Raw genomic sequence first — 19,047 nt, forward strand, 5'->3', positions numbered from 1 at the left:
AAATATTTTATTTATTGATTTTGAAGACACAGGAGTGGGAGGAGAGAAGTGAAAACTCATAGTTGCTTCACCTTAGTTGCTTATCTTATGTGCCTTGACCAGGCAAGCACAGGATCTCGAACCGGTGACCTCAGCATTTCATGTTGACACTTTATCCACTGCGCCACCACAAGCCGGGCAGGGTTCTTTTCAAGATTGTTTTCGACTCTTCAGGGTCCCTTGTTTCCATATGAATTTTAGGCTGGATTTTATGTTTCTGCAAAAATATGTCATGGATTTCTTCTTTTTTTTAATTATTTGTTGATTTAGAGAGAGTAAGGGAGAGAGAAACATCAATTTGTTTTCCACTTATTTATGCATTCATTGGTTGATTGTTTTGTGTGCCCTGACCAGGGATCAAACCTGCAACCTTGGTGTACTGGGACAATGCTCTAAGCAACTGAGCTACCTGACCAGGGCTGTCATGGGATTTCAATAGGGATTGCATTTAATCTTTAATTCACTTTGAGTAGTATAGACATCTATTAACAAATAATATTCTATGGTATGGATATATACCACATTTTATCCATTTATCAGCTAATAGACATTTATGTTTTCACATTTGCCTATTATGAATTATGCTGCTACTATCAAGTGTACAAGTTTTTATGTGGACATATGTTTTAATTTCTCTTGGATATGTAACTAGGAGTGGAATTGCTGGGCTGTATGGCAGCTCTTTGTGTAGCATTGAGAAAAACCACTGAACGTTAAGCTGAAGAGTGACATTGAATTTAGAAAGATCACTGACGTTGCACAAGGAGAGTTGAGTTGGAAAGGAAGTTGGAAATGAAGACAGAGAGATGGGTTAGTATATTATGGCAAAATCATGCCACAGAGGATCAAAGTAGAGGAAACCAGAAATAAGATGAGGGCAGGTGTGGAATGGAGACAGAAGTAATGGTGATGGTACAGTGATAATATTCACAGAACTTGAAATGCAGGCTCATGAGCAGGAGGAGTCAACAGTGCTGCCACGCCTTTGTAAATGGAGAAAGGTGTTGTGGTTGACCAATAAGAGAGGCAGGAGTGGGGAGCCCAAGTAACATTTTACCGTTTATTAATTTCTGGTATGTCTTGAGACAGAGCGTTGGTTGTATGCAGCTCAGTCAACAGGATGAAAGTTACTGCTTTGCCGTGCATTCATCCTCTTGAAAAGAGATTGGTTTTGTCCCCCGTTAAGAAAGTAAGACAAGTCTGACTAAGCAGTGATGCAGTGGATAGAGCATTGGATTGGGACATGGAAGACCCAGGTTTGAAACCCTGAGGTCACCGGCTTGAGTGCGGGCTCATCTGGCTTGAGCACAAGGTTGCTGGCTTGAACCTAAGGTCGCTGGCTTGAGCAAAGGGTCACTTGCTCTGCTGTAGCCCCACCCCCAGGTCAAGGCACATATGAGAAAGCAATCAATGAACAACTAAGAAGCTGCAATGAAGAATTGATGCTTCTCATCTCTCTCCCTTCCTGTCCCTCTCTATTTCTCTCTCTGACTCTCTATCTCTGTCAAAAAAAAGAAAGAAAATAGGATATTAAATGCCTTACCAGCTGACCTGCCTTAGCATTAAATGGCAGACTTTGTGTGTTCATCCATTAATCAATTAAGTGTAGTTAAATTGATTGTTTCAGGCCTTTTTTTTCTTTTTTTTACAGAACAGGGAGAGGGACAGATAGGGACAGACAGAATGGAGAGAGATGAGAAGCATCAATCATCAGTTTTTTGTTGCGACACCTTAATTGTTCATTTATTGCTTTCTCATATGTACCTTGACCATGGGCCTTCAGCAGACTGAGCAACCCCTTGCTCGAGCCAGTGACCTTGGGTCCAAGCTGTTGAGCTTTGCTCAAACCAGATGAGCCTGCGCTCAAGCTGGCTACCTTGGGGTCTTGAACCCGGGTCCTCCGCATCCCAGTTCAACACTCTGTCCACTGCGCCACCACCTGGTCAGGCTCAGGCCATTTCAATGTTAAAAAATACTACACTGAAAGAGGCCTTGAATAAAGTCATGGAAAAAGAAACCAAATTGTTGTTTTCCTTTAAGAATCAGTTCATCTGATAAATGTGGGTTACCACAAAGTATTGGTGGCTCACCAAAAATTGCCTTTTGATGGCCTGTGTTTGCAAACTGATACCTCTCCGTTTCGGTGAGTGATATCAATTAGTCTAAACTAAAATACTTCAAAGGTTTTGGTTGTTTATAGGTTTGGGTTTCAAATTAGTACATGTTAATTGTTGAATTAGTAGCCATGTTTTGTTTGTTATATGTATTGCTAAAACATATAGTGGTCATATATATTCCTAAACAATTTCTAAACAAATACAAAATACTTTTTCCATTTGCAAAAGTAGTATATGAATAATGGAACATTGTGATCTTGCTAGAGGAGAGTTTTCTGTTAGTGTTATAGAAAATGTAATTAGGCACTATATGGAACTTGAAAACATTTAAATTTTTGTCTGGCTGTGGTTTTATGCTTTCCTAAAATGTGGGCTGAAAGAGTTTATTAGTAAATATGCTGAATTGCTTTCTCTGGCAAGTGCATTTTAGTGTTGAATCCAAGTAAAAATACAAATATTTACTTATAAAAGTCATTTGGTGTGGTAATATTTTTACTACAGCCATTGACCCACTAGTGAAATGTTAGGACACTGCTGGATTGGATCCTGTTTATTTAAAGACCGAGAGAGGGAAAGAGAGGAAACTAACATTAATTTAATGCCTGTTTGCCATCGCATTTGGTACACTAACATGTTATCCCTTTTTTTACTCTCCTAGCAACTAAGTGAGGAAGTTTATCTCTGTTTTTTCCAGCAAGAAAAAGATATTTATAGAAATTGAGAAGCTGATTTTAAACTGTATGTGAAAATGTAAAATAGCTTGACCTATGGTTACGCAGTGGATCAAGTGTCAGCCTGGAACGCTGAGGTCACTGATTTGAAACTGTTCTTTGACTGGTTGCTGCACATATGGAAGCCAATGCTTCCTGCTCTCCTCCCCTCCAAAATGAATAAATAAAATCTAAAAAAATAAAAGAAAAATCTTAGGAAAATAAAAAATGTAAAATAGCCAAAGTAATTTTGAAAAAGAAAAACCAAGTTGGAGAAATATTATCTGATTTCAAGACTTACTGTAAAGCTACAGTAAATAAGACAGCGTAGTATTGAAGAAGGGATACACACTCACATCAGTGGAGTCAGCTAGTGTCTGGAAGTAGACCCATAAGTATATAGTTAGTTTATTTTTGGCAAAGATGCCTAGTCAGTTAATGAGGAAAGTAAAGTCTTTTCAACAAATTGTGCTAGAATCACCAGGGATCCATATAGAGAAAAATTTCTACCATCTGTAAAAATTGACTCCAAAGGGTCACAGACCTAAATGCGAAAGCCAAAACTATAAAACCTCCAGAAGAGCCTGGCTTGTGGCGGCGCAGTGGGTGGAGCGTTGACCTGAAACACAGGTCGCTGGTTCGAGGCCCTGGGCTTGCCTGGTCAAGGCACATACAACAAGCAAGCAATGAATAGCTAAAGTGAAGCAACAGTGAGTTGATACTTCTCGCACCCCTCCCTCTCTCTCTTCTCTCTTCTCTCTGTAAAATCAGTAAATTTAAAAAAACCCAAAACACTATTTATTGATTTTAGCAAGAGAAGAAGGATGGGAGGGGCATCAGCCTGTTCCCGTACATTCCCTGATTGGAGGTTGAACCAGCAGCCTCTGCACTTTGGGACACTGCTCTAACCAACTGAGCTATCCAGCCAGGACAATAAATAAAATCTTAAAAAAGATATATATGTAAAAATTTAAAAACCTCCAGAAAAAAACAAGAGAAAAATATTTGTGACCTTGAGTTCAGAAAAGATATTTTAGGTCACAAAAAGCAAAAATTTACAAAGAAAAAAATTGACATGCTGGATTTGATCAAAATTGACAATTTTGCTCTTTGCCTCGCCTGTGGTAGCACAGAGATAGAGTGTCGACCTGGAACAAGGAGGTCACTCGTTTGAAACCCTGGGTTTGCTTGGTTAAGGCAAGTTGATACTTCCTGCTCCTCTCCACCTTTCTCTCTAAAGTCAATAAATTAAAAACAAACGAAAAGGACGTGTGGGATTCAGCAATCTTGAGAATAGAAAACAGTGGAAAGTATCACACTTCCTGATCTCAAGCTTTACTACGGGGCCAGAGTAATCAAAACAGCCTGGTACTGGCGTAAGAACAGGTACACAGATCATACAGAGCAATGGAACAGAACAGAGAACCATAGAAATAAACCCGCACCTCAATTAATATTTGACAAAGGAGATAAGAGTATACAATGGAGTAAAGACAGTCTCTTCAATAATGTTGGGAAAATTGGACAGCTTTATGCAAAAAAATGAAACTAGGCCACCAATTTACACCATGCATCATAATAAACTCAAAATGGATAAAAGATTTAAATATAAGTTGCAAAACCATAAAAATTTTAGAAGAAAACATAGGCAGTAGAGTCTCAGACATCTCTTATAGCAATATTTTTGCTGGTATTTCTCTTCAGGCAATTGAAACAAATGAAAAAATAAACTAAAAATCTTTTGCACAGCAAAGGAAACCAACAAAATGAAGACAACCCACTATGTGGAAGAACATCTTCGCTGATACGTGCGACAAGGGGTTAATAGTTAATAACCAGCATTTATAAAGAACTTTTAAAACTCAACACCAGAAAGGCAAACAATCCAATTAAAAAATGGGCAAAGGATCTGAATAGACACTTCTCCAAAGAGTACATACAGATGGCTAATAGGCATATGAAAAAATACACCATCACTAATCATCAGAGAGATGCAAATTAAAACCACAGTGAGATTTCACCTCACACCTGCCAGAATGGTGCTCAGTAACAAAACAACACACAGTAAGTGCTGATGAGGGTGTGGAGAAAAAGAGAACCCTCCTACACTGGAGGGAATGCAGACTGGTGCAGTCACTGTGGAAAACAGTATGGAGATTCCTCAGATGGTTAAAAATGAAACTGCCTTGTGACTCAGCTATCCCTCTTCTACGAATATATCCTAAAAATCCCAAAACACTAATTCAGAAGAAGATATGCACCCTATGTTCATTGTAGTGTTATTTACAATATCCAAGATGTGAAAACAGCCCAAGTGTCCATTGGTGGATGAATAGATAAAAAAACTGTGGTACATTTACACAAGGGAATACTATGTGGCTATAAAAAAGAAATAAATGTTACCGTTTGTGATGGCCTGGATGGACCTGGAGATTATTATGCTAAGTGAAATAAGCCAGTCAGAGAAAGACAAGTACCATATTATCTCACTTTTATGTGGAATCTAATGAACACAATAAACTAATGAACAAAATAGAAACAGAGGCATGGACACATGGACAGCCATCAGAAGGAAGGGGGATGAGGGGGTTGGATGAAAGAAGGTGAAGGGATTAGCTAAAAAACATTAATACGTAACACATAGACACACCAGCAGGGTGGCATTAGTCAGGGAAAGGGGTGAGAAGGGTAAAGAGGGAAAATGGGGGCGGAAGCACACTTTGCATGGCATGATATAGTATATAGATGGTGTCATATTGAGTTGTACACTTGAAACTTGTATGTTTGGCCTGACCAGGCGGTAGCGCAGTGGATAGAGCGTAGGACTGGGATGCAGAGGACCCAGGTTCGAAACCCCGAGGTCACCAGCTTGAGCGTGGGCTCATCTGGTTTGAGCAAAAAGCCCACCAGGCCCTGGCCGGTTGGCTCAGCGGTAGAGCGTCGGCCTAGCGTGCGGAGGACCCGGGTTCGATTCCCGGCCAGGGCACACAGGAGAAGCGCCCATTTGCTTCTCCACCCCTCCGCCGCGCTTTCCTCTCTGTCTCTCACTTCCCCTCCCGCAGCCAAGGCTCCATTGGAGCAAAGATGGCCCGGGCGCTGGGGATGGCTCTGTGGCCTCTGCCTCAGGCGCTGGAGTGGCTCTGGTCGCAACATGGCGACGCCCAGGATGGGCAGAGCATCGCCCCCTGGTGGGCAGAGCTTCGCCCCTGGTGGGCGTGCCGGGTGGATCCCGGTTGAGCGCATGCGGGAGTCTGTCTGACTGTCTCTCCCTGTTTCCAGCTTCAGAAAAATGAAAGAAAAAAAAAAAAAAAAAAAAAAAAAAGCCCACCAGCTCGAACCCAAGGTCACTGGCTCCAGCAAGGGGTTACTCGGTCTGCTGAAGGCCCGTGGTCAAGGCACATATGAGAAAGCAATCAATGAACAACTAAGGTGTTACAACGCGCAATGAAAAACTAATGATTGATGCTTCTCATCTCTCTCCGTTCCTGTCTGTCTGTCCCTGTCTATCCCTCTCTCTGACTCTTTCTCTGTCTCTGTAAAAAACAAAAAAACAAACAAAAAAAAAAGAAATTTGTATGTTTGGGTGAATCATGTCATCCCAATAAATTAAAAATAATTTTTTAAAAAATCTGGAAGAAAAGAAACAGAAAGCTGTCCTTGTTAATTATAAACTGAGAAGAGCAAGTTGTAGAACGTCATGTGTGATATATGATTTTATTTATATAAATGGACTGATAAACTTAATCCAAAATATCTCTTGGGAGTGATGATTCTTGGTGGGAAGGACCATTATCTGCCGTTTTTATAATGTAAGCAAATAAATGAGAACAGTTTCTTTTCAAGAAATGATTTACTGAGTTTGATTGGTTCCTACAGTTGAGGACTGTGAATACTCTTTATTTTTATTTTATTTTATTTATTTTTTTGTATTTTTCTGAAGTTGGAAACCGGTAGGCAGTCAGACAAGACTCCTGCATGCTCCCAACCGGGATCCATCCAGCATGCCCACCAGGGGGCGATGCTCTGTTGCAACCAGAGCCATTCTAGCGCCTGAGGCAGAGGCCATAGAGCCACCCCCAGCGCCTGGGCCAACTTTGCTTCAGTGGAGCCTGGGCTGCGGGAGGGGAAGAGAGAGATAGAGAGGAAGGATAGGGGGATGGGTGGAGAAACAGATGGGCGCCTTTCCTGTGTGCCCTGGCCGGGAATTGAACCCAGGACTCCTGCACGCCAGGCTGACGCTCTACCACTGAGCCAACCAGCCAGGGCATGTGAATACTCTTTAAATAAATGTTTTTGTGTGGTTTTTTTTTGTTGTTATTTAGTTTTGTTATTGAACAGTTTAGTAGTTTGAAGTGAAAATCCAACTTTGAAATTACATTGGTTTCTGTTAATGAAGTTTCTTATTGGTCAACAGGTTAAACGGATGTATTTGTTCTTGGTGGATATAATGTCCCATTGTTGCTTTCCTTAGTTGGCTCCATTTTAATAACCTCCATGAATTCATAGACTTACAGAATGATAGATTATTAGAGCTGGAAGAAACCTTAGGGGTTCATTTGGTTGGTTGGTTTTTAAATGTCTTCTGGAGTATCCTAGGGGTTGCCATTGGGTGGAGGTAGGCACAGAGAGGAAAGTGAAGGGAAGCTGAGTAAGTGATTTTCAGTCAGGCCTCCAACCCCTCTCCTTCCCCTGCCCCAACAGAGCAGCTCCGTTTTGATCTATTTTATTTACCTATTTTCAGTGTAATACAGGGTGGGGCGAAAGGAGGTATAGAGTTGTTTGTATGGAAAATAATAAATAATAATAGAATAAACTTTTGTGTACTCACAACTGTAAACCTACTTTTGCCCACCCTGTATTTTATTTGGGAAAATAATTTTATTGCTTTGGCAGGGAGAGCTGATAACCACTAATTTATTTCAACCTTCTGATTTCACAGATTTAGAAAATTGATGGCTGGGGAGGTTGAGCCATGCTTTTTCCTGGGTCCATTCGGATAGGGGGATTTGTTTGGAGCTTCTTTCTTTCTCTTTTGGATATTGGACAGATTTGTCCATGAGACTGCTGCTTTATAGGTCTTCTGATCCCAGCTCATAACTCTTCTCCTGGATTGACCAGTCATTGGGGCCTCACACACGAGGTACACACATACACCCTCTCTATTCCCCTGCCACTGACTTTAAGATACTCTTTCTACTGAATGGGCTGGTTTGTGTATCAGCTGGAGACCGTCCCTAACTGAGAGGGCTATTTGGAATCATTGAACTTACATGTTATCACAAACACGAGCATTCATTTATCACCAGTTTTCAAAATATGCCCTCTAGAGCTCTAGAATTTATGGGTCCCCTCCAGCACAAGTATGAGGTTCAAGAGGGAGGTCCTGGGTGCTACTTGGATCCCTGAAGCAGAAGCTTAGTTCTTATCTGTTGAATGTACTGGGCTTCCACAGAAGAGTTCTCTGGAAGGAAGGCTTTCTCCTTGAAAGAAAGGGAACTGTGAGAAACGCTGATGTAGTGCAGCTTCTCCCTGCAAGGGCGAGGAGCTTGAGTACTATGTGGGGGAACAGTGGGGGACGGGCAAGAGGGCTGGGCCTGGAGCTGAGTGGGCTTGGGACAATTATTTGCCTCTCTGAGCCTCAGTTTCTTCATCTGTAAACTTGGAATGCAAACCCCTGTATGGTTCTGATGCGGCCCAGGCAGGAAAAGGTAATAGTTAAATGGATTTGAAAGCATTTTATAAATTGTAAACCCCTAGACTGGTGGTTCTCAACTGGAGATGATTGACCCCCCCATATCCCACCCCTGGAGACATTTGGCAATGTTTGGAGACATGTCATGGGTGCCATACTGGGGGATGGAGCACTGGGGGTGCTGCTGACATCTAGTGGGTAGGGGGCAGGGATACTGCTGAGCGTCCTACAATGTATAGGACAGTACTAAAGAATTAGCCAGCCCGTAATAGCTGAGGCCCAGAAATCCTGCCCTAGGTAAATGTAACTTTTCCAAACTTTTTACCCCTGTGACTCCCCCCTATAGCCCTTCAGACTAATACTCACACAACACGGGAGTCATGTGTTCATACATGTGTACACCTACTCTGTCAGCAAGTGACAACAAGATGGGAAACAAGGAAAAGAAAAAGGAACAAATAATAGGATGGCTTTTTAAAAAGCATAGCTCATAATTTCAAGGTTGCTTTTTTTTTTTTTAAAGATTTTTTAATTTATTGATTTAGAGAGAGAGAGAAAGGGGGAGTAGAGTAGGAAGTATCAACTTGTAGTAGTTGCTATTTGTATGTGCCTTGAACAGGCAAGCCTGGGGTTTCAAACCAGTGACCCCAGTGTTCTAGGTCGATACTTTATCTACTGCGCCACCACAGGTCAGGCTCAAGGTCTTTTGTTTTTGTTTTAAATCAAATGCATGCTTGTGGAAAAAAAAGACTAACTATTACTTATAAAGTGAAAGTCTGTCAGAGTTGGTAATGTTAACAATTTATCTTGTCACTTTTAAAAGTAAGTAGAGAAAATGAATTTGAAATGCTCTTTATACAGTATGACAGGAACAAGAAATACAAGGTAAACTTAAGTACAAATTAGAAAAATAGGAGAATATGGGTGAATATTAATGGACTCTGGGGAGTGAAATAGAAAAATGGTACGAGGCCTGTCTTGGAAACAGGGTGGTAGGGGCGGGCAGGTCACAGTGTGGCCACTGGGCTTGTTTAAGATTACATAGACTCTTCAAGTTGCTTCAGTGATGTCCCTTCTGGTAGAATTTAAAGCTATTTGATTAATAGTTTACAGTGTATATGGGAGGAATTGAAACCCCGTGCTTTGCCTTCAGTTTTCTTTATCTAACCTAAACCTGCGTGAGGGTGCGTAGGATAACTTGTAATTGTTGTAACATTCACAGAATCAGTGATGGATTTGTAGACTTAACTTTGACAAATGTGTCTGATTGTTTGTCAGAACCTGCGCATATAAACCACTCAGTTTTCTTGTTTGGTAGATTTTAAATGATTAATTGAAGCAATTGATTTAAAGCAACATAATTCATTTTTTACTAGGAAGGTAGTCTTGAGAAAGTTGTGTTTTCTTGGCATCATATCAGATGATTAAATTGAAATCCATTAGTTGCAGGATTTTTTTTACCCTTTTCAGCATAGGCCTTTATGTGACAAACCCTGAACTTTAAGTTCATAAATATCCCGCTTTGATTGGAAGCAAAACTACAGTATATCTAGCTGCTCCAATCATATATTGTCTTGATGTTAGAATAAATGCTATTAATCTTACATATTCCCAGAAAAGAGTGGCTGTCATTATTGAAAAATCACTTTAAAAAAAGAAAAAAAATCACAAATTTTTTTCCTTGTTTCAGTGCAACTTGAAATTCATTTTATTTCAGCTCATAACTTGTATTAAATTTTTTTTTTTCTTTACTCAGTTTCTGAAAACTAAATTTTTGGTTTCTTAAAGTCCAGTGATTTGGAGAGGTTACTTATAGGGCTTTGTAGAATAGCGATGCCTTTAAGGAATGCTCCTGTAGTATAAAGTCTTCTGGGTGTTGTGTTCCGCGTAGCCTTATACACTTGGGCACTTTATTCACTATTTTCACCAATAATACCTTAATGCAAAACCCATTGGTATGTTTTAAAAATATTTGACCCCCTTCTCTAGCCATATTTGTCTGTGTCCATGACTACGTATATTTTACCTAAGGATCCATTATCTCAGAATCATCATTAAATGTCATCACCCCTACTCAGAAGTTCTGCCTAGCTTGGACTACAGGAAAGGCAGAAAGGGCGGTTGAGGAGGGACCAAAGTATGCAAGGAACATTTTTCGGTTGGATGGGTAGAAAAGAGAATCTGTCTTGTCCATTTCTCTTGCCACCATCTCCACCCTCCCTTCTCGAACCCTCCAGGATGGTTTGTGTACTCTGCTCAGTGCTTCTCCTACATCCTGTTTCTGTCATTGTATCTTGTACTTTGAGTTTCTAATTATCAGTTGGCTCCAACACTAGACAGGGAACTAAATGAGTACAGAAACTTCTTATTCCCTGGGGCCTAGCATGGTGCCTGGCACACGGTGGGTGCACAGTTTGTATAGTTAAGGAAAGCCTATACCTGCTGTTGGCCAGGATGAACTTTGGACGGTATTTAGTTCCCTTTGGTAGGCCACAATTACTGATGATGATAGGTGGTTAGAATTCGTATGTCTGTCAGGGGGCTGGCTACCCTGGCAGTGGTGTAGCATGGTAGTCAAGGCCCACGTCTCTGGAGTCAGACTGCCTGGGTTCAAATCCCACATGTGTGACTTGAAGCAAGTTACTTGACCTTTCGTGTCTCAGTTTCTTGGTCTATAAAATGGGGCCAATAAAAGAAGTTTATTGTGAGGATCAAAATGAGATGATTTAATCCTGAGCATAAGTGCTTAGTGAATAGTCTTCATTTAATATAGTATAGTGTTCCTGAAAAGAATGTACACGTTGCAGTTTTATAAATCAAGTTATATTTTAGGTTTATTAAGGGGATTTGGTATTAAAAGTTTATTTGGTGACTTATAAATAGCACCAGTGTTTTTATAGTTATCCAGGTAGAAGTTCTCAGCATTTTCTCTGACAGACTTCCCCATTGCACCCTCCAAAACCCCAGATACACATACACACACTTAATCAGTTGTTAAGTCCTGCAAATTCTGCCAGCAAAATGTCTCTTCCTTTCCAAGTAATCCTGCACACCTTCATCAGATGAATCTTCCTAAAGCATAGCCTCAGTCTTGTTAGCCCCTTTAAAAGCTCTTCAGGGAAGCCCCCTGCCTGCTGAATTAAGTGCTGTGTGGACTCCTTGGCCCAGGGTTCTGGTGCCTTCGGAGTGGCTCCACCCCCTTCTAGCCTTATCTTCTGCTCTCTGGGACCTGCCTCATGCTTTAGCTGGGCTGCCCCCCCCCTCCCAGTTTCTCTACAAAATCCTGCTTTTCTGCCATATGCCAAAACTCTGGCTGTTAAAGCCTATCCTTTAAGACACTCAAATGCCACCTTTTTTTTGAAGATTAAAGAAAAGTAATCTTCCTGGCAGAATGCTGTCCCTCCCTCAGGGCACCGAGAATCTGCTTTTGTTCACTTTTATGGATACCTGACTTGTTACCCTTCTTGATCACAGGCTCTCCAAGAAAGAGACTCTTACTTATTTCTGACTCTTGTTGAAGCTAGAACTCTTGCCCTTCAGTGCTCAGTAAATATTTAAAGTTTCAGTTTGTTCTTGAAAGGCATTTTGTGGGAAAAGACAAGGACAGTGACTATGCAGTGCACTGTTCTTCCAAGCTTTCTGCACACACTAAGGTCTTTGATCTTCACTCTCCCCAGTCAGGGACAGGCATTGTCAATGTCAGTGTTCTTATTTCCACACAAGCAACTGATGCCTAGAGAAGGTCTGTAATTTCCCCAAGGACCTATAAACAGCTACTAAGTAACCTAATTAGTATTCTCAGTCATGTTTAACCTGTTACCCCCACAGCCATATAACCTTGTAACTGAAGTATAACCACTATGTAACACTTCCTACTTTTCAAAAAAAATAAGCACTATGTACTACACTCAGGATGCTTCAAGAGTAAAGAAATCATCCTCATGTCTTCTACTTAATACATGCTAACTAACGTCAATCAAGTAAATGTGTAAGGAAAAACTTGTTTCTCTATTGAACTTTTCATTTGAATCAGGAATAGGCAACAACGTACTAGCTATAATGATGGTGTACATAGGGTATAATAGGCTCCTAGTTCTTATACTGTATTTACTTTCACAAGGATGAGAAGCCAGTTACTGATATTGATGAGGAGGGGATAGAGGTATTGGAGGTGTTGGGAGGGAAGGGACTCACAGCAGAATACCCTTTTGAGCAGTTTGGCGTCATTTGAAGTCATTTATCAGCCCTCAGCCCATTTGGATTCATTTTATCTCCAGTTGGTGCACAGGGAAGTATTTCCTGACTTGATTTGTTGACTTTCTCCTTGATTCTAAGTAATTTCAGATTTTTGTTACCACTCCTAATAAGTAAGATATCTGTGGTTTCTGTTTTTTTCTTGAGGGACTGAAGTAACACAGTTATAAATTTCTGAGGCATAGTGCTACAGTCCAGAAAAATATTTTGTCACATGGAACAACAGACATTGCCCTGCTGCTACTGGCCTCTCTGAAGTTTTACCCTTGTGTGTAGGAAAGAGCCCTAACTTTGGAGGCAGGCAACCTGAGTTTGAATTCTCCTTTTGTAGATGTGTGTACTTGGGTAGGTCACTCTACATTGTTTATTCTTCTATAAGACCAGGATCAAGGTACACCTAAAAGGTGGTTCTGTGAATCAAATGAAATAATGTTTAGAAATGTTATACAGTGCCTGACAGTATTAAGTGTTAGTACTTCCAAAGCACCCCCCCCCCCAAATAAAAAAGGTAATGCATTGCGTCTTTTATTGCTTATTGAAACTTAATTCTACATTTTTTCATGACAACCATGTTTCTTCTTTTGTGCATTCTTGGAAAGTTGTATGGCTGTCCGGATTCTGAAAGTGGATCATGTGCTATATGTACTCATTTAAAAAGGACGCTTTTGTGAGTTTGGCTTTTCTTGAAGCAGAGCTTACTAGTAATGCCTCCCATACTTACCTTCCCTATCTTTATTCCTTTCAGCTGACTGGTTTGCGTGTTCTGGTCAGAATTGCTGTTCACTCTAGAAATTCCTGCCGATGTTCCAGACTGTGTCTAGTCTTGATAGCCACAGGAAGGTTAAGATCTTGTTAAGTAGCCACTTTCCTAGTCTATTTCCCCTATACCCTGCAGCAGTGTTGCCTTTTTTTTTTTTTCTTTTTTTTTCTTTTTGTATTTTTCCGAGTTGGAAACGGGGAGGCAGTCAGACAGACTTCCGCATGCGCCCGACTGGGATCCACCCGGCACGCCCACCAGGGGGCGATGCTCTGCCCATTTGGGGCATCGCTCTGCTGCAACCAGAGCCATTCTAGCGCCTGAGGCAGAGGCCACAGAGCCATCCTCAGCGCCCGGCCAAACTTGGCTCCAGTGGAGCCTTGGCTGCGGGAGGGGAAGAGAGAGACAGAGCAGAAGGAGAGAGGGAGGGGTGGAGAAGCAGATGGGCGCTTCTCCTGTGTGCCCTGGCCGGGAATCGAACCCGGGACTCCTGCACGCCAGGCCAACGCTCTACCACTGAGCCAACCGACCAGGGCCAGTGTTGACTTTTTAAGAAGCTGGTTAACACAGACCAAATTTACCATCTCTGGGTCTTTGGTCTGGCACACTTTCTTGGTTAATTCACATGACTTGGCATTTACACATGGACACCTGGGACAATCTGTCTTTGCTTCAAAGGATTAAGTAACATAGTTTGGAACTGACAAAACGTTTTTTTCCCTCATAAATTGGGCCCTGAGCATCTTTCATAAATCAAAAATGTTTCTTGGAAATGTAATTCTCCCTAAATTCAGTCCCTAGGGTCCTTTTCTATAAAAGCACATTCTTGTTTGTTCTGTCATAACAAATACACTTGATGATTGTAATAGCATTTATAGAAACATGATTGAACAGGAAAACATGCCCATTATAAATAGGTCAATTTGATATAATCCATGTTCAAAGCACATAAGTATAGCTCTAGGAAAATCTTTACTTTAAAGTATTTTGTTCTAGTTCAACAGTGAGTCTGAAGAAATCCCCTATTTAAAAAATATATATCAAAACCTGATGTATTCCTAGAAACAATTGCTAATGCCAATGAAATATAGTCAACTATGCAAAGAGAGGGGAGAAAGGTTCTGGTTTTCAGCTGCGGCTCACCCTCAGTGTAACCCTAAGTGAGGCAGTGACTTGTATTTCAATAGAGGATTAACTATTACCTTAGAGTTTTGACATCTTCTGTGTTTTATTAGAGTGGTAGCAGAACTTACTACCACTTACTGAATTCTGTCAGACAGTGCTAGATAGCTTACACAGCAACCCTGTAAGATTATCTTTACTATGGATGAGCACATTGAGGCCGGCGGGGCGAAGTCAGTGACCTGAGGTCAGGCGTCAGCAGTGGTTTGAACTTGGCCTGTCTCACTACATCAGTGCTCCAGTCCCACTCAGCAGGAGAGTAAGTCGCTCATTTTCTGGAAGCTGTATCTTTTGTTTCAGAATAAAGTTGTTTGGCACATGGCTTCTAGGATCTTAAAAACTGGTTTGTAATTCCTTTAGCTCACATTTATAAACTGCCAATTACTTACGGTAAGTTTCTGCTCATCTTGATATTCTGCAAATTAAAATGGAGTTGCTTTGCAATTTTAATTTTTTGATGCAGATCAAATTTAGTATTGATAACTATACATTAGGCTTATAAATTTAGGGGCTTGATTTAAAGTGGTAAATGAGAGTTGGAGACCTTAAATAGCATATAAATAGTATACACTAAATAGACCAATGAGGTGGGTTTGTGGAGCCCCCTCCCCTCACCTGAAATTTTGGAGAGAATTTCTAAGCTAATTTCTGAGCATTATTTTTCTGAGCCTCTCTGAACAAGGAGTGATTTCTCCTTATTTGAAAGTTCGTCGGCAGTTGCAACTTTTGCAAAGTTGATTCGCAAGGAGCGTGTGTTGCTTCTGCTAGTTTTGTTGAGGGGCTAACATCCAACGTGCATTTCTACCTCAAGACTGCAATCAGATTTTGTAGCCTGCTTGTTAATTCTTGCTGATTATGTTTGCTTCCTAATTATTTCCCGTGAAGTAAAAAGCTTTATAACTTGTGACATGGTGAGAGCAGAGATTTTTCTAAATAAAGTTGCACTGATTAACTGGAAATTGTCCATATGTCACAGTAATAGCCATCAACATATACTTCCCCTTTTCTTACACAAAATGTGGCTTTGGTGTGCACTGGCCTACCGCTGTTGTTATTCTTTTAAATTTGTTATAGAATCCACTTGGGCATAAGATAAGGCAATATTTTGTATGTAGTTAGTGGGAATGAGTTCTCTGTTGTTTTGTTATTAAAATAGTATCAGATGAACTGTTAGGGAGTTGCTCCTTCCTAAAAATCTGTGTTTATCTACTAGCCAGTTTTATGATGTCCTTCTGGGCACTAAACGTGCATTAAAGTGCAGGGTTAGATTGATTTGGAGTAATTTCTTTCTGAAAGAATTTGTGCCAATTCTTTTTCCTCTCCAAAAGAAATGGTTTCAGAACACGGGCTCTTTGCCTAATGTCAATTCCATAAGGCTCCTCTGTTGTGGGTTCTTTTTGTTTTTTTGTGGGTTTTTTTCCTTGTCCCCCCCTCCAAGGTCTCCCCCCAATAACTGGGCTTTTACCATGAGGAAGATGTGTACTTATAATCAGGCATTTCTTTACTTTAGAGTTATTTGTCATTTCAGATGCATGGACCAAAAGAACAGGCTTGGGGGGGGGGGGGGAGGCAAAGTTATATAAACTGTGTTCATAGTTAAATGTTTGCTTCCAGGGAAGGTGAAAAATGCTTTGTACTTTTTCCTTTGGCTTTTTTCCTCTAAGAGAGCTTGTCTTGCAACAACAGAAAAAAGTGGCCAAAGGCAGAGAAAACTCTTCTCTTTTCCATGTTGGTTTGTTTTTATTGTAAGACAAACCTTTCATGTTTTATTGTTAATGAAGTTTAAACCTGGGGTTGAGGTGCCAATCTTTAGTGGAAACAGCTGCAGAGTTGGTGTCCCCTGATCAGGTGGGACTTTCTTTGAAGCAACATGTTGCCTTTTAAAAGAAAGTTGAGCATGTGAGAACTTGAACCTGTAAAACTCATCAGCAGTTCCTCCATTGTTTATCTCTTAAATAACTGAGATAGTTAGCTTTAAGTAAAACACTGGCATTTAAAAATAATTTTTCACATTTTTTTTTTCTGAAGAGGACATTCTTGTTATTTTGTGTCTTAAAAATATAGAAAGGGCACGGTAAATCACTTTTAAGACTTGAAGATGTAGCAGCCCAATGTAACCAAGATCCAGAGCACACTCTGTCTTTGGCTGGTCTGATCTCTGTATCCTTGCAGATAACTGCCTTATGGAGGAGCAAAACTAGGGGGTTAGGCATGTACCTAAACTTAAATGAAATCTAGAGATTAAAGATTTTCTACTCAATATTGATTGATGTTGAAGCTTTTCTCATCTTTGTGGTTGAGCGATATGGTTAGCAGTGGGCTTAGCATCATTCTTGGTCTCCTGCTAGGAAAAGTTGAACATCAGAGAGCTTTCTTTCCTTGGGGGGAAAATAGGAGAGACAGGCATGGAGTCAGAGGGACAAGAAAAATGCTGAAATATTTTCCTTTTGGGCTTTTGATTTGTTTGCCAAAAAATTGCCTTCCAGATGGAGAAGACCAAAAGCTCTGATTGTAAGCCATTATGTTTTTACTGGCCTACCTCCCCATCCCATTGCCTGGTTTGAAATCTGCAAGCCAGTCCAAATCCTTTACCTCATTTTCTAGTACCAATTTACTGTCTTACTCATCTTCCAGCTGCAAGCGGGTGAGGCAAGTCGTTTTGAAATTGAGCCCTGTGCCATTTTATTAACCAAGCAACAGCAGCTTTTTGCCAAGGAGTATCAGTCGCGATAGCTCCCATTTCTCTGAAGTTCTTGACTCATACCTACTAGGTAGACTTGTGTCTGTGACGTGTGCGGTCGGATTAGTCTGGGAATGAATCTGAACAAGTTCTTTTGGCCTTGTGTAGACTTGTTACTAGCCTGGTTGCCTAGCGTTCTGGACTGTTGCATGGGAAGCACACTTTGTTTTTTGGCTGTATCTTACTGCACTGGCAGTAGAAATCTTGATACTCCTGTTTCCCTTGGGAGGTCGTGATTGTTTCGGGGTTGAAACTTTAGGGGGATCCAATGTCAGGACACATAGTGGGTATAGTGGCTTTGGAGTCTGGCAGACTTGGGCCCAGTTCACTGCTCTACCACTGACTGAACAGTATCCTTGAGCGAGTTAGTTTCTGCAACTGGAAAATGGGGGATAATACCATATCAGGTTGTTGTTTGGCTTAACAAGTAATTGGAAGGAAGATAATGTTGGGTATTCATGGGAAATACTGAAAGGTTAGCTCCTTTTCCTTCTCAGTATGTCAGTCTTGAGTAGGTCAGTTACTGTGGTCTATAAACTGACTAGTTTTCTACCATTTTATTAAATTATATGGAAATGGGGATGACATGAATGATTTTCATATATTACACTTTAAAGTTGGGCACCAACTCAGCACCTAATGCAGGGTCTGTTGGACAGGGAAAAGTAATAATTTTTAATTAAAATTTTTATTTGTGTAGGATACAGTCATAGGAAGGAAACATACGTCATGGCCACATGTATGCACCCCATGTATGCAGTAGGGGAGAACTATCAGAAGTCTTTCAGTTAATAGCATACTTTCTTCAGGCCAACATCAGCTGGATTGTTAAGGTGGGTCAGAAAAGATACAGACTAGCTTGCTTGCTCGTGATGAAGCTCTCTGTGTTTGGAGCAGAAGAGTATTCTGCATGTTCACGGTGCAGTAACCCCAAATCATGGTTAGATAGATAAGAAGCTCTTGGAATTCCAGTAGCTCACATTTGAAAATCATTCAGGCAAGTGAGAATGGGGACTTCTGTGTGTTGCTTAATTGTACAGTAGTCAGGGACTTTGTTGGGCCATGGAACAGACGGTAAAGAGAATCAGCACACTCTGACAGGTGTGAAAACAGTTGTCAGATCTGAAGGGAAAAATCAGGTTTGCTTCTCTTCCTTGGCATGAACAAATTTGGGACATGTATCACTACAGTATGTAAGGTGACTTTTTTTTTCTGAAGTGGTACCCCAGACAGATATTTTTATTTTCATGATTATACATTCATTTTAACACTTTATTAAAATATATATATAGCTATTACTCAAATCTGTGATTACACCAATATTATTAAGTTGAGGCTAAAGTTATTAAATACATGCGATGATATTTTTTTAAAAGAAAACTATTAATAATTGTGTAGGTGATGCATGGATTTAGCAGAATGTGGACGGGAGCACTGGAAAGACCAAGGTTTGAGGAATACTGGGTAAAATGAGAATTCGGCTCTTTTTTTCAAGTTTATGTGGCTATTAAGTTTAATTTAAAATTAGGTATTTATTGATTTTTTTTTCTCCCAGA

The 19,047-nt window shown here is 40.5% G+C and overlaps 1 protein-coding gene across 2 annotated transcripts in view; it reads left to right on the forward strand.

Annotated features, from left to right (window-relative positions):
• MICOS10 (mitochondrial contact site and cristae organizing system subunit 10) overlaps window positions 1-19,047 on the forward strand; it is a 43,978-nt gene that overhangs the window by 19,233 nt on the left and 5,698 nt on the right. The gene's annotated exons all lie outside the window — the stretch shown is intronic.

This window comes from Saccopteryx leptura, chromosome 3, assembly GCF_036850995.1.
Source record: "Saccopteryx leptura isolate mSacLep1 chromosome 3, mSacLep1_pri_phased_curated, whole genome shotgun sequence".
NCBI classification, from domain to species: domain Eukaryota; kingdom Metazoa; phylum Chordata; class Mammalia; order Chiroptera; family Emballonuridae; genus Saccopteryx; species Saccopteryx leptura.